This window comes from Bombina bombina, chromosome 5 (genome assembly GCF_027579735.1).
Source record: "Bombina bombina isolate aBomBom1 chromosome 5, aBomBom1.pri, whole genome shotgun sequence".
Lineage (NCBI taxonomy): Eukaryota > Metazoa > Chordata > Amphibia > Anura > Bombinatoridae > Bombina > Bombina bombina.
This window is the reverse complement of record NC_069503.1, coordinates 59575520-59592309: the sequence shown is the minus strand read 5'-3', so window position 1 is coordinate 59592309 and position 16790 is coordinate 59575520. Positions and strand designations below refer to the sequence as shown.

Genomic DNA, 16790 nt, shown 5'->3' with positions numbered 1-16790 from the left:
AATAAAAATGATTGGAATCCAGAACAGTATTTTGTGTTTTTTGAATAATTAAAAACACAATATCACAGAATAATTAGGAAAACATCATCAAAAACAGAAGTCAAATCTGACAGAGAAAGTTAAACGCTGATAATTTATATAGAGCAGCAATTTTACCTAACTTTCTAATTTATTTCTATTATCTAATTTGCTTTGTTCTTTTGGTATCCTTTGTCAAAGAGTAAACCTCAGAGGCTGATAGATATTCCATTAAGGATGTGTATTTAGCACTCTGTGCAGCAGTGCTTGTAACTATATATAACATTGCTATAAATGTTGTTGCAATCTCTGCTGCCTAAAGACACGTGCACACTCCTGAGTTAACCTAAGAGTACTCTTTAACAAAGGATTCCAAGAGAACTAAACGCAATTGATAATATAAGTAAATTATGGCTAGATTACAATTTTTTGCGATAATGCGGTGCGATAACTTGCAAGTTATTGCACCGCACCTTTTTTTTTTAACGCCGCTATTACATGTTCGTAAATAGCTTGCGTTAGCTGGAACAATGGCAGTGTTAAGCTCCATTGCGTAACTTACCACACTCAATATTAGCGCTGCTTAAATCAGCGGTAAGATGGTTTTGTGTGCTCGTGCACGATTTCCCCATAGGAATCAATGGGGAGAGCCAGCTGGAAAAAAACTACAACCTACAAAAAAGCAGCGTTAAGGTCAATAACGCAGCCCTATTGATTCCTATGGGGAAACAAAAGTTATGTTACACCCAACACCCTAACATGAACCCCAAGTCTAAACACACCTAATCTTACACTTATTAACCCCTAATCTGCCATCCCTAACATCGCCAACACCTACATTAAAATTATTAACCCCTAATCTGCCATCCCTAACATCGCCAACACCTACATTAAAATTATTAACCACTAATCTGCCGCCCCCAACATTGCTGCCACTAGAATAAATTTATTAACCCCTAAACCTAAGTTGAACCCTAACACCCCCTAATTTAAATATAATTTAAATTAATCTAAATAAATATTACTATCATTACCTAAATAATTTCTATTTGAAACTAAATACCTGTAAAATAAACCCTAAGCTAGCTACAATATAACTAATGATTACATTGTATCTATCTTGGGGTTTATTTTTATTTTACAGGCAAGTTTGTATTTATTTTAACTATGTATAATAGTTATTAAATAGTTATTAACTATTTAATAACTACCTAGCTAAAATAAATACAAATTTACCTGTAAAATAAAACCTAACCTGTTCTACACTATCACCTAACCTTACACTACAATTAAAAAAATTACCTAAATAAAATTCAATAAGCTAAAGCACAACCCCCCCCCACTAAATAACAAAAAATAATAAACAAATTACAAGAATTTTAAACTAATTACACTTAATCTAATTCCTATCAATATAACCCCCCCCCCAATAAAAAAAGCCCCTAGCCTACACTAAAGTACAAATAGCCCTTAAAAGGGCCTTTTGCGGGACATTGCCCAAAAGAAATCAGCTCTTTTACCTGTAAAAAATTTTTACAAATACCCCCTAACATTAAAACCCACCACCCACACCACCAACCCTACTCTAAAACCCACCCAATAAACCCTTAAAAAACCTAACACTAACCCCCTGAAGATCGTCTTAAGGCAGTTAGTAAGGGATAATCAGTTGGGGATGCTTTATGGCGTCCTAGTGCTGCAATAGATGCTACTGAAGAGGTTAAATATGTACGTTTTTTCTTTAGCATTGAGGCTTTTATACCCATCAATTCCCCCCTTATCACACATTTGTGCGCTGCCCATATACTAGTGTAGTCTTGTGTGTTGTTTAGGTTGAAGTATTCGGTTATAGAATTTGAGATTTGTTGGGATACTGACATATCTAAGAGCAACTGTTCATCCAACCTCCATATATAGTCTTGAATCGGTTTAGTTGGCCAGGTTGCCCAAAATTGATGCATGGTCAGACCAAGTTAGTGGGGTTATTTGTGTAGAGTGGAATAAGGATAACCCTATAACATCTGTAAAAATATAGTCTATTCTGATATAGAGTTTATGAGGATACGAGTAAAATGTATAATCTCTTTTCTCTGGATACGAAATTCTCCAAAGATCATGGACAATTAACTTTTGGAGATAGTTATTGGTACGTCTGATTTGTAAAATCGGGATTGAGGAATACATGGAGGAACAATCGAGTTGGGGGTTTAACGGCAAGTTCAAATCACCACAAAGAATCAAAATACCCTTTTGGTGTTCTAGTATTAGGTTAGTTACTTTTTTAACAAAAATGGCCTGTTTGGAATTCGGAGAATATATGGATACAAGAGTTATCGGTCGGCCATAAAGAAGACCTACTAAAATAATATATCTGCCTTCCCTATCTCTAATGGTATTGAGCAGTGTAAATGGGGTATTTTTCCGAATTAAAATTCCTACCCCTTGTTTTTTAGTTTTTGAGTGAGAAGCATAATAACTAGTCCCGAATTTAACTGCAAAGGTCATTGGTTCTCTACCTTTAATAAAATGGGTCTCCTGTAGGAAGACTATGTCTGATTTATGTCTATTAAAGTCCCTTAGTGCTTGAGTTCTTTTGGCGGGGATATTAAGCCCTTTAGCATTTATTGTTTGAAATCTGATGGTGTTAGGGGTAATATGAACCTGACGGCAGCCATCTTGTTCCCCGCAGCCATCTTGTGATGATTAGCATCCATTTTGTAATGATTAGACTTTTATTATAGTGGTTTATTATGTAGTAAGACATATGCTGATGTTAGGGAGACTTGCATAGATATAATAGCCCTGAGAATGACCCTGAAGATGTGCTTGGATGCATTGTTATCTCTACAAGATGTCAAACGGCTGTGATTTGTGCTGGGCTAGGAGGCCCAGTTACTGTTTATCTGTAGTTAGGTATTCCTGTAGAAATGACTCCCTAACACTCCTTTTATTCCAATTATATTTTCTATGAGTTTCTTTGTTCTTATAGAAATACCATGTGAAATGATGTAATTATGAATACGTCACTTGTTAAACCTATATGCTGTAACTCTTGGCTATAAAACAATTGTAAGAATATTATAATATCTAGGGAGCATATATATATATACATTGTATCATTTTTATATGTTATGTTTAATTGCAATGTATCCTTTTGTATCCCTTTTAATATTCAATTGTAGCTAGACGCATGGTGACCTTTATACACACATTTTACATGTACTTTTGAACCCTTGACCTATGTGTAAGAAAATACTGCTGATGTAAGCAATTTTAGTTAGGTTAAAGGTAGCTATACATGGGATTGGTATATTTTGAGATCCTACATTACTCCTTTGTCCTGTCAGTCATAAATTTACTTAATGTCTTCAAGGATATCTGACAAATGTGATGTACAACTTACAGGATGCCAGATGTTTTTCCTTATCTTAGAAATGAGTTAATGACTACAGATTTCAATGTATTCTGAAATGTATATAAACTCGCTAACCTGACCAATAAAGTTAGAGTTGTTCTGCAAACATATCCTTGTGTGTTTTGTGAAACAGCTCTCCAAGTACTTGTAACAACTTTGCAGTGCAGATACCAGAGTCCTGAAGCAGAAGAGAACAAGAGGGCCGTGGTCCTAGAGGAGTCCTCTAACAGATGGAGTCTAATGATTTAGTGTGTTGTTGAAATTTAGCCATGGGTGAACAAGTATGTTAACTATAGCGAGCAAATTAGATACCCTAGGTAGACATGTCAAGATAACTATTAATGTTGCGGTGATATTGAGCAAAAGAAAGTAAAGAGAGAAAGAAAGATGATATAAAGGAGAGTAAATAGTAAATAATAAAAACATGAAAGTTGTCAAGATTGACATTTGTGAGGCTTTGTTTTTTACACCATGGCCCATATTAAACAGTAGAAGGGTGTATACCAGAGAAATGAACAGAATACACAACAATATCAAAAGTCATGTTCTAAGACTCTCAAGAATAACATTTGATTGAATGAAGCAAACAAAACATTTTCAACAATTAATACATTTTTTATATAACTAAGACAGTATTAAGCATAATTCCCTTTTATAAGGGATTTTATAAAATATATGTCCTCTAAAGCTCTATTCTGAACAAAACAAAGTCCCCACAAACAATCCTAAATGGGAGCATTAAGCTTAATGTAACAATAGAAACTCACAGTTCTTGAACCACCTATAACTCTGTCTAACATTTAACTATGATATAACAATCTTTTGCTCAGGAATGGGATATATCAACTTATCCTAGTAGTTCTGACCAGTGAACATTTATCCTGAGTCTCTATAAACATTGAATACTAACTTTTCTGCATTAGGTCAAAACAACCTTAGCTAATGGAATTGTAGGTCAATTTTAAAAACATACATTTGTAATATGTTAACTTGGAATATACGACCTGTTCTTCACGTATGCCAATGTTGGTATAACATATTAAGCAAAGTAAGAGTCCCATCATTTATTTGGTGGATCTTTATTTCTTCGTCTAGAGACAAGAGACCAACTTGAATCTTGCTGTTGCCGAGGAGCTTTCACAGACTTGTCTTGCGTGCCTTGTGTTGGATGCTGCGGTTTTGAAAAGTCTAAGTTAAGACTTTTGGACAAGGTTTCCAAATCATCTGCATTTTTGTATACCAGAGTCTTACCGTCCTTTAGAATTAGGAGACTAAATGGAAATCCCCATCTATATCTTATTTTGTTCTCTTACAGAGTGGTAGCTATACATCTAAGAGAGCGTCTCTTCTCAATAGTAGTAGGGCATAAATCTTGGAATATCTGGAGTGAATGTCCTTGAAAGTTTGTAGATCCCTGAGATCTTGCTTGTTTCCAAATGGATTCTTTGTGCTGGTACATCACAAATTTTATGATTACATCCCTTGGTGGACTCTCTGGTTTAGGTCGTGGGCATAAAGCTCTGTGAGCTCTCTCTAAGGAATTCTCTGTGAGATCCAGGGAGGGTTCCAAGTGCTTGAAGAGTTGCAAAAGATATGTGGTCAGTTGTTCTTGCGTAACATCTTCGGGGATTCCCCTGATTCGTAAATTACTGCGTCTGTTCCTATTATCTAAATCCTCTACTTTCAGTTGTAAATCCTGAATCATAGAATCTTGGCAGTTGAGATATTGGGTGTTGTTGCTGACCATAGATTCCAGGTGTTCTTGACCTTCCTCCAGGAACTCAATCTTTGAGCCCAATTCATTAATGTCTTTTCTGATTGAGGATAACTCTGATTTGATAAACGACTTTAAGTCAGCAATATCAGATTTGGATGGAAGCGTAGCAATTGTATTCCGGATTTGCGCTAATTGATCTAAGGAAGTTTGGGTTATAGTGGGGCGTGTTAAGTCTGCCATGCTTTCAGATTGTGACTTATCAGGCTGTGTTGTACTCGAGTTTAGCTCATGTGGAGTAAAAAAAGTGCTTACTGATGGTCTTTGACGGTATTATCCTTGTAGATTTCCTATTAACCCTCCTAGCTGCTATATGCAGTGATCTGAGTCAAATGTGACTCCAAGACATCGGGCATGCGGATTAGGGGTAATTATGGAGTTGTCAACAAGTATAGAGAGATTGGGGGTGGAGATTTTGGAAGAAGGGGGGAAAATGAGGAGCTCAGTTTTGGAGAGATTTAACTTGAGGTAGTGAGAGGACATCCAGGAGGAGATGTGAGAAAGACAGTGACACGGGTTAGCAAGGAAGGAGATAGGTCTGGCACAGAGAAGTAGATTTGGGTGTTGTAAGCATACAAATGATATTGGAAACTGTGGGACTTCATTAGGGAACTTAGTGATGACGTGTAGATTGAGAAGAGAAGGGGACCGAGGACAGAGCCTTGCGGTACTCCGACAAAAAGTGGTGATGGGGCAGAGGAGACCCCAGAGAAGGCTACGCTAAAGGTACGGTTTGACAGGTAGGAAGAGAGCCACGAAAGGGCTGTGTCACAGATACCAAAGGATTGGAGGGTTTGGAGCAAAAGAGGGTGGTCAGCAGTGTCAAAGGCTGCAGACAGATCAAGGAGGATAAGCAGAGAGAAGTGGCCTTTTGATTTTGCTGTATGTAGGTTGTTGGTAACCTTAACTGTTGCTGTCTATGTGGAGTGATGGGGGTGAAATCCAGATTGCAGTGGGTCAAGAAGGGAGTTTAATGTAAGGAAATGGGATAGGCATGCATATACAAGTTTTTCTAGAAGCTTTGAGGCAAGAGGGAGGAGGGAAATAGGGCAGTAGTTGGATGGGGAGGTGGGATCAAGGGAAGTTTTTTTTGAGGATAGGTGTGCCAGTGCATGTTTCAGCGATGAGGGAAATATACCGGTGCTGACGGAGAGGTTGAAAAATGTGTGTTAGTGTAGGGGTAAGGGTAGCAGAGAGGGAGGGGAGTAGCTGTGAGGGGATAGGGTCAATGGGACAGGTAGTAACCTGAGAAAAGTGCCCAAAAAAGACCTATTATGATCAAATACTTAAAGTTTCAGGATAAAGTGAATATTTTGAGAGCATATAGGAAAATGTAAGAAGTTGAAGTTGACCATTATAAATTACTGCTGTTTCAAGATTTTTCAGAATAGACAGCGGCAAAGCGTAAAAAAATGGCCCCATACTATACCACAATGATTAACTTAGGACTCTCGGCAAGACTTATTTATCCAGCTAAAATTAACATTTTTCTTGATAATTAAATAATCACTTTAGGAAATCCCCAGGAGGCTATAAAATGTATTGATAATCACAATTCTGACAGGGAATTGAATATGCCTCTTTCCCCCTACCAGTTATTTTACATTTCTTGAGTATTTTATGTATATATAGATATAGCAAACACTATGTATGTTATTGGTTATTTTTTTCTATTCCTTTTTTGCTCTTATTTTTCCCTGCAGTTTGTGGTCTGAACGGTGTGATTTTGGGGGTTTGCCCCCACGGCTTTTTTTTTCTCTCCTTCCCTCCTCCCCTCTCTCTCTCGAATCTTGGCAGATATTTTGGGTCAATAATGCATTATGACTAAATTTAAGAAGATCTAAAGAACAAAAGATAGAGGGCGCCACATGGTGCAGATCAGACTGATAAAACAGGCGATGAGAATATAGGTAATGTTAGTCCTACTCACATGATGTAGAGCACAATTGTGCTATATAAACAGTCCAAAACCAAAAAGTTGTTCAGCAGACTCTTGAACGCACCCGGAGTGGGGGATATCCTCGTCCGACCAAAGGGAGTCCAGAGATAGTCCAGGGATGTGCAGGGGAAATCAGGCCACAGTCAGAGGTGGTGACCAAAACTCCAGTGTGACCAATACCAGTCAAAGTGATGGGATCCAAATGAAAGAAGTGCAGCAACAAGAATATATAGGTTAAAAATGTAATAAAAACATTAAAACAACAGTCATGCATTTCTCAGTGACACAGCACTGTTTCCTCAGGCTATACAAACAAATTCACAGCTGCTACACTTATACCTAATGGCATCCAATAAAAAAATCAGAATACACACCCACCAGATACAAATAAGAACAAACAAATATTATAATACATCACAATAAATCATTTAATATAACAGGTTTAAATGAAAAGAAAAAATAACTATTTATTTAGAGAGCTTTAAACGCGTTTCTCGGCCACAAGCTCCTGGCCGTTTCCTCAAGTATAAACTTAGTATAATACTTGAGAAAACGGCCAGGAGCTTGTGGCTGAGAAACGCGTTTAAAGCTCTCTAAATAAATAGTTCTTTTTTCTTTTCATTTAAGCCTGTTTATTTTGGCTTTTTTTTATCTCACTAAACCCTGTTTCTTCTGTAAGGGTTTTCTTTCTAAAGCACTTTCGTTGAGATACTTTTGACGAACATTAGCTCAAAGTGGATGCTGCACGCAGTGAAAGCTGCTCTCTCCAACACAGTGCTACTCCAGACGATTCCCTTCCATTCGTGGAGGAGAGCCCACAGCTGCACCTTCGAAGTTTGGATGCCATCTGTTTCAGCGTACTGACTGCTGCTAAAACGTCAGCCTGCCCATTCGCACTTCTTTACATAAGAGTGCCAGTACTCTTGTGAGTATACCTACAACTGTTTGTCTCTTTTTGTGACCCCAGCTTATGGAACTTATTTGCACTATGAGGCGCTGTCTTCTTTTGTTCACATTTGTATTTATTTTAGCTAGGTAGTTATTAAATAGTTAATAACTATTTAATAACTATTCTACATAGTTAAAATAAATACAAACTTGCCTGTAAAATAAAAATAAACCTCAAGATAGATACAATGTAATTATTAGTTATATTGTAGCTAGCTTAGGGTTTATTTTACAGGTATTTAGTTTCAAATAGGAATTATTTAGGTAATTATAGTAATATTTATTTAGATTAATTTAAATTATATTTAAGTTAGGGGGTGTTAGGGTTCAACGTAGGTTTAGGGGTTAATAAATGTATTCTAGTGGCAGCAATGTTGGGGGCGGCAGATTAGTGGTTAATAATTTTAATATAGGTGTCGGCGATGTTAGGGATGGCAGATTAGGGGTTAATAAGTGTAAGAATAGGGGTGTTTAGACTCGGGGTTCATGTTAGGGTGTTGGGTGTAACATAACTTTTGTTTCCCAATAGGAATCAATAGGGCTGCGTTATTGACCTTAACGCTGCTTTTTTGCAGGTTTTAGTTTTTTTTCAGCCAGCTCTCCCCATTGATTCCTATGGGGAAATTGTGCACGAGCACACAAAACCATCTTACTGCTGATTTAAGCAGCGCTGGTATTGAGTGCGGTAAGTTACGCAATGGAGCTTAACACTGCCATTGTTCCAGCTAACGCAAGCTATTTACAAACTTGTAATAGCGGCGTTAAAAAAAAAAAAAAAGGTGCGGTGCAATAACTTGCAAGTTATTATCACACCGCATTACGGCAAAAACTCGTAATCTAGCCGTAATTTACTTATATTATCAATTGCACTTAGTTCTCTTGGAATCCTTTATTAAAGAGTATTACTAGGTTTACTCAGGAGTGTGCACGTGTCTTTAGGCAGCAGAGATTGCAACAACATTTATAGCAATGTTATATATAGTTACAAGCACTGCTCCACAGAGTGCTAAATACACATCCTTAATGGAATATCTATCAGCCTCTGAGGTTTACTCTTTGACAAAGGATACCAAAAGAGCAAAGCAAATTAGATAATAGAAATAAATTAGAAAGTTAGGTAAAATTGCTGCTCTATATACTGTAAATTGTCAGATTTGACTTCTGTTTTTGATGATGTTTTCCTAATTATTCTGTGATATTGTGTTTTTAATTATACAAAAAACACAAAATACTGTTCTGGATTCCAATCATTTTTATTTGCATGAAAAAACCATTACATATAATTATATAGTCAAAAGCAGCATTACATGATATATGCACACAATGGTATAAATATACCCTACACTTGTTCTTGATACAAAGGGATTTATCAGACATATAATGTTCCCTTTATATATATATATATATATATATATATATATATATATATATATATATATATATATATATATATATATATATATATATATATATATACACACACAGTATGTGCAGGGCCGGACTGGGAAATCAGACCGGCCCTGGAAATTTATATAGAACGGCCCAGCCATGCCCCTTACAGCACAGCCACGCCCCTACTGCACAGCCACGCCCCTACTGCACAACCACGCCCCCTACAGCACAGCCAACTTTGCTCATTAAAAAAAAAGAGAAATAGTTTTTTTTTCCTATAGACCAATCATTGCGATGAAATGGAGTAATAGAGAAAGTCATACTTGAAACTGTTTATAAGCAAACAACAAGGCAGTCTTTGAAATAAGTATTTTGTTTTAAAAATATTTAAATCACACCCTTTAGTTGCAAATCACAATTGACTACACAGCAATGCACCCAGCCTCAGTTATACGTATCAGTAGTTTGCAATTGCTAAGGATTTATATGTTTACAAGACAGCTTTGCCCCCAGTTGTGTCACCCACCTACATTAGCCTAAAAAACCACTTGTGCCCCTTCAGGCAGGACACTACCCCATGGTTCCTGCACCGGGCACACTTGGGAGTCCTGCAGAGCTTCCTCTGCTCCGCCTCCGTGCCAACTTTCTCTGTTGGCTTCTCTGCTCTCCACGTCTATCTCTGAGTCCCCGGCTAGAGAGGAGGAGTTAGGAGTAGGATGAAGTGGGGGAAGAGGATGAAAGAGCTGCTGCGGCCCATGTGATCATGCCATGCACGCTTCTCTAGCCTGCAGCTACCAACACTGAGCTAGGAGAGAGGGGGCGGTCCCAATCCTACTGTAATCAAACAGCAGAGAGACGCTCTAAATCTAAAGTGATAAAACTTTACTGCAATCTGCTCTGACCTGCTATAACTTCATATTCACCCAATGAATGCCTTGTTTAACCCACATACAAACTCTGCTGCATTTATTTTACCCAGCAAACAAACAAAACAAAATTACACTTTAAACGTCCTATAAATTTAGTGTCTAAATCCACTGATATAAACAACATACAAATTAAACTGTTTAAACAAAGTAAATAAAACTCACATTTCATAGTGTACTGCTAAATTGCACTAAATTTGTTTCCATTTAAATTGCAGAGAATTGCAGAGAATACCCCTTATCACAGTACAGGGATTGCAATATTTTGGTTATTTTTGCATCCTCACAGACCTGTCTGCTAAATGGCCAAAACACCCACTGCTTTAACCTCCAAAGAGAAGTCAGCCTGTAAAAAAGATGTGACATTTTGTTAAAGGTCACAAATATTTAGTAAACCTGTGAACATTTTACAGTTCTTTGGTCTTATGAGGAGACTTCCTTTGATCCTTTCTAGTGTTCTATTCATCTGCCGCTCTGCTCCCGCCTCAGTTCTCCAGCCTCCCAGTCCCTCACCTGTAGTGCTCAAACGCGGTAGCTCGGCCACTGCGCTGCGCTCCCTGACTCATGTGTTGCGGCGCTTTTGCTGGCGCTGACTGTGCTCGTTGATCTCCTCATGTCACTCTGTGCAGCTTTTGGCGGCCAGCCCATCCCAGGCCCGGGCCCACCAAGATTTTTCCTGGTATCCCGGTGACCCAATCCAGCCCTTAGTATGTGCTATTATCAGTTCTTGTGGCTTCTAACATGAAAACATCTAACAGACATAATATCAAGTTACAGAACATGACACACATATTACATACCCAGTATACATGTAGGTTATAGTAGCCATTTAAATCAAACTGATTATGATCACGTATGTAACGGTTACTGATATTGGGCCTGATTATAAATGGAATGCAAAATATCACTTTAGTTTAAGCAATATTTGAGCTCCTATTTGTAATAACAATGCACTCAAATGTGCGCTGGTATTACAGGGGAGGTGGAATACTAACACGGCCTCACATTTGTATTGCACTGAAGCATTGCACTCACAAGAGCATGCTCCAATAGGCTCCAATGAGCCTCGTTCTCATGAGAACTAGCGCAGCGCAGGGGGTAGGTCGCGCAGCAATGGCAGCAAATATAAATATATAAGCATATTTATTAGTTAATATGTGTATTTACACTGTGTATATATATATATATAAAAGCATATACAGTATATTTACAGGAAACACACAGTTCCCATAGACCGCAATGTAAAGGCACTTTTCAGGGCTATTTTTTTTAACACTGCACAGCCGGCAACTTTAACCCCCAAAAACTGCAGTTATTTTTGTTTTGTTTTTAAAAAATGCTATTTTTTTATTAAAGAAAAGTAACACTTACATTTAGGGGCATTTGGTGGACATTTAGAAAATTAACCAGAGATCTTCTCTCTTGTTAATTTTATAAGCGCTAATTGCTACATGAGCTCGTGGTAGAAAAAAACATTCGCTTGTAATGGCTGATAACTTATGGGACCATTTGCACATTTTTGTGTGTGCAATAAATTAGCACTCCACTTGTAATCTAGCCCATTGTTTCTCATGAAATAAAATCATTTTCCCCTCGGTAATTCCTCTGGTATATAACATGTACAATGCTAAGCATTAGGGTTGCACCGATACCGATACTAGTATCGGTATCGGTACCGATACCAAGTACTTGCATGAGTACTTGTACTCGTGCAAATGCACCGATACTTAAACCGATACCTCCACTTACTACCCATATGCTATCTTGTGGTGTTTTTTTCAAACTGCATGTTCCCATTTCATTTAAAGCTGGTGTGGAGACTAAACTAAAAATTGTTTACTACTGTTCTGCCAATACAAATTGCTCTTATTTGTATTATTGTAGGAGAGATCACTGTACTGCGTTCAGACAAACCCCTGAAGTACTGGGCAGTTAATAAAGGGAGATTTCCAGCTCTGGCTAAAATGGCCCAAAAATATCTTTCTGCCCCATGCAGTAGTGTGGAAAGTTGAACCTCCTTACTGATAGCAAAAACAGACTTATAGCTGAACATGCAGAGATGCTTCTGTTCTGTTCCTTAAAAAGAACTTGCCACTAACTTTTGAAAAATTATTCTAATTGCTAGATTGTCTTTTATACTGCAAGTTCTCATCTTGCACAATTATGTTCAAAACATACTGTACTCTGAGGAACATCTTAGCTTATATAATTGCAGGAAGAGTACTCATAGGAAAAATTAAGTTAATGCCAATGAACACTCATCCTGCAATTATAGGACTAGATTTAGATTACATTTGATTGGTAAGCTTTACCAATGCTCTGTTCACATTTCCAACTCCATAGCCTTTAATGGAGTAGGACGTGTAATGAGAGCATTGGTAAAGCTTACCAGTCAAATGTAATCTAGTCCATAGTGTTGTTCGTCATGATTAAACAGTATTCTGTTCTATTTTGTACTGTATGGCACTTTTGGTTGGTTGCAATTGAATATTTGTTATTTATTGTTGTTGTTAATATATTTTATTGTAATATTTTTATTTCTAAACATGTTCTGTGAACTTTGTGACAAATAAAACATGTTTTATTATTTCATAATGTCTTTTGAGCTACAGTCCTTCATAATTATAAAGAAGGAATCTTAAATAATTAGTCTGTATTGTGCCTGGTAAAGTGTCACATGACATAAAAAAAAGTATCGGTAATTGGTATCGGCGAGTATTTGAAAACAAGTATCGGTACTTGTACTCAGTCTTAAAAAAATGGTATCGGTGCAACCCTACTAAGCATATATTGCTATACAAAAAGGTTTATCCACATGATGTGCACATTAAATATATCTCCCAAATGTCAATCATTTGAGACTGATGTTCTTGTTTATATAATTCTCTAACACTCTATTCATATAAAGACTCCTTTATTCTGTAAATAATTATTTCCTCCTATATAAAACAAACGTACAACTCCTAACACTGGCATATTAATAAACAACACTGGGGGTGCTTTGGTGGTGAATGGTTGTGTAAACGGGTCAGTATGAGGACATATCTGTATATTCCTGTGTGGTGTTTGGATTCTATCACATTGATATGAGAGAAACTTAGGTGCACATATATAGAGGAACAAAGGACAGCAGGAGAGCACTTCCAACCTGGGGCTTTTATAACTGGGATTAGAAAGTGTTATTTACAATATGATACTTTTTGATGCTTCTATTTAGAGAGTTTGTCCACTTTAGGATAATTATAAAAAGGTTTGTACACTGTGTATATAAAGTTTGTGTGTAAATAGTTGGTGTTTTGTGATACCTGATTTCAATAAAACCCTTTTCCCCACTTTCTAAACATGTGAAAGGTTTCTTCCCTTGTGAATCCTTTCATGACTTTTCAGATTACTCTTTTTTGTAAAACATTTTCCACACTCTGTACATGTGAAAGGCTTTTCTCCTGTGTGAATCATTTCATGACTTTTCAGATTACTCACATGTGTAAAACATTTTCCACACTCTGTACATGTGAAAGGCTTTTTTCCCTGTGTGAATCCTTTCATGAATATTCAGACTATTCTTTAATGTAAAACATTTTCCACACTCTGTACATGTGAAAGGCTTTTCTCCTGTGTGAATCATTTCATGACTTTTCAGATTACTCATATGTGTAAAACCTTTTCCACACTCTGTACATGTGAAAGGCTTTTTTCCTGTGTGAATCCTTTCATGAATATTCAGACTACTCTTTAATGTAAAACATTTTCCACACTCTGTACATGTGAAAGGCTTTTCTCCTGTGTGAATTATTTCATGACTTTTCAGATTACTCATATATGTAAAACATTTTCCACACTCTGTACATGTGAAAGGCTTTTCTCCTGTGTGAACCCTTTCATGGGTTTTTAGATCACTCTTATGTGTAAAACATTTTCCACACTCTGTACATGTGAAAGGTTTCTCCCCTGTGTGAGTCTTTTCATGAGATATGAGATTTCCCTTGGATGTGAAACATCTCCCACACTCATTACATGTGAAAGGTTTCTCCCCTGTGTGGGTCTTTTTGTGACACTTAAGGCTTCCTTTAGATGTGAAACATCTCCCGCATTCTGTACATGTGTGAGGTTTCATAACTGTGTGGTGTTCAAGGAGATGCAAATTACATGTGTTGCTTTTCTCACATTCTGTACATTTGAATGGTTTCTTATTTGTATGAATAATTTGGCTAGACTTAAGACTTTTCCCTTCTTTTAAATGTTTTGAAAACTCAGTAAATGTGTGTGGTTTATCCTCTGGGATAATCATTTCACTAGATAAGGCATAAATGTTGTCCTCTTGTTTGATGACTAAATTTCTCTCTGTACATGATTGCTGCCCAGTTCCTGCCAATTCACCATCTTCTTTAAATATCTGCTGTGATTTCCCCAATGTTTGTGAATAGTCATTAGTGTCTGAGACTATTGGAGTTTGTGGTATCAAACTGATGCTTCCTGTAGTGAAGGATGGGTATGAACTATTCAAGTGATTGTCTACATAAAAAGAAAAGGAATAAAGAAAATAAAAAAAGTTTATTCTTTAAAATGGAAACCATCGTCTTACACAAATCATATTATTTATTTAAACTCCATAAAATGGCTTCTGTTTTGTGTTTATTTTTAAATTAAATAACCTGTAAATCACAAATTTAAACAAAGAAAGACAAATAATGTAAATATTTCTACATCATAATAAACTAAACCACTGATTACTGATTAAAACAATTTATAGCGCCCCATTAAATAAGGTGCAGGTGGATAATGTTCTCAGCCAGGGAACAAGTACATCTATATTCTGGGCAAGATAGGTGGCATCTACCATCCTTATTGAACATTACACAAGCAAATGCACACACAGCACTGCCCTGCTCATGCTCAACCAGTAGGGTGAGAATATGATGTCTTAATCATCACAGACTAATAATTAGTGTGAGATGTTTTAAAAGGCTAAAGAAGCAGTGATCTTATGATACTTCTTAGCTTGCAGTTGCAGTTGTTTAATTTATATAATCAGCAAAAAATGTATTAGTTTAATAAGGCTAACTGTGAAATTAAGCACACAAATCAGTGGCGGTTCTGGGGTGGGGAACACTTACTGGTGGAGTTGTAGGTGTTCCACATATGGGAACAAGTGTAGTTATGAGAGTTCCATGAGTTGGGTTAGGGCAGGGGAAGGTAGAGTTGCAGGTGATCTGAGAGCCGGTGTTGACACAAATGTAATTAAAAGGTGCAGATATAAATATAATAGTTTATATTTGTTTAATGAGCAATATATTCTATTTTCCCAGTAATTAAAGTCAGCATAATATCTATTTTAATCACCTAACACATATGAGTTCATGCTGATAACTGGCTCCAGTGTCTGTGCTCAGGAAGAAGGTTCCCTTATTCACTCCAGTTACATCAATACCTGATATCTCTCAGTGCTCTGGCCGTGTCTGTAAAAAGTATATTAAATGGTTTAGACAGATAATAATAAATAATGCTTCTGATTAACTGTACGTATGGTATAATTAAAGGCACACATAACAATTCATGTGATACAGATCAGCTGATTAGGTTATTACATATGTGCTATTGATTCAGCACAAGCATTTAGTACAGTTAGCTCTGTGGGTGTTACAGTTGCACCTTAAATATTTATCTTTCCAGAAATTTACAAGTACAGTATAAGCCCAGAAGTAGACAATCTATTTATGAGTGGGACAAACCACAACCATACAAATATATTATAATCATTTTTAATATCATTTATAACAAACAGCAGCAGTTACACAAATGTTAGATAAGAGTTGTTTATATGTAATTTAAATCTAATACTACAGTATTGATATTGTACTTTCTACAGATCCTCACTGTCAGACATTTTGTATTTACTAAAAATAAAATGTGTAACAAAACGCACACTCAAATAGTGATAATAATACAGACCAATATGTAGTAGTATATCCAACGTGAAAAGAGTCTTTAATGGAGACAGTAGCACAAATACAAATAGTCCATACGATGTTCCTCAGAAGGAAGAGAAAGAAACACATCATAGCATAATACTGTGTAATCTTCACTCCCCAGATGGAAGGCAGACCCAGAATACTCACATTAGTTAGAGCTTCAACAGCTCAAGATAATCAGGTTTATTGTGCAGACCCTAGGCAGACTGGATACAGACACAGACAAATGCTTAAAGGGACACTGAACCCAACATTTTTCTTTTGTGATTCAGATAGAGCATGCAATTTTAAGCAACTTTCTAATTTACTCCTATTATTAAATTTTCTTCATTCTCTTGGTATCTTTATTTGAAATGCAAGAATGTAAGTTTAGATGCTGGCCCATTTTTGGTGAACAACCAGGGTTGTT

At 36.7% G+C, this 16790-nt stretch overlaps 1 pseudogene; it reads right to left on the bottom strand.

The window, feature by feature from the left end:
- Positions 1-13417: 13417 nt before the first annotated feature.
- LOC128659850 (oocyte zinc finger protein XlCOF6-like) overlaps positions 13418-16790 on the bottom strand; it is a 125058-nt pseudogene continuing 121685 nt past the window's right edge.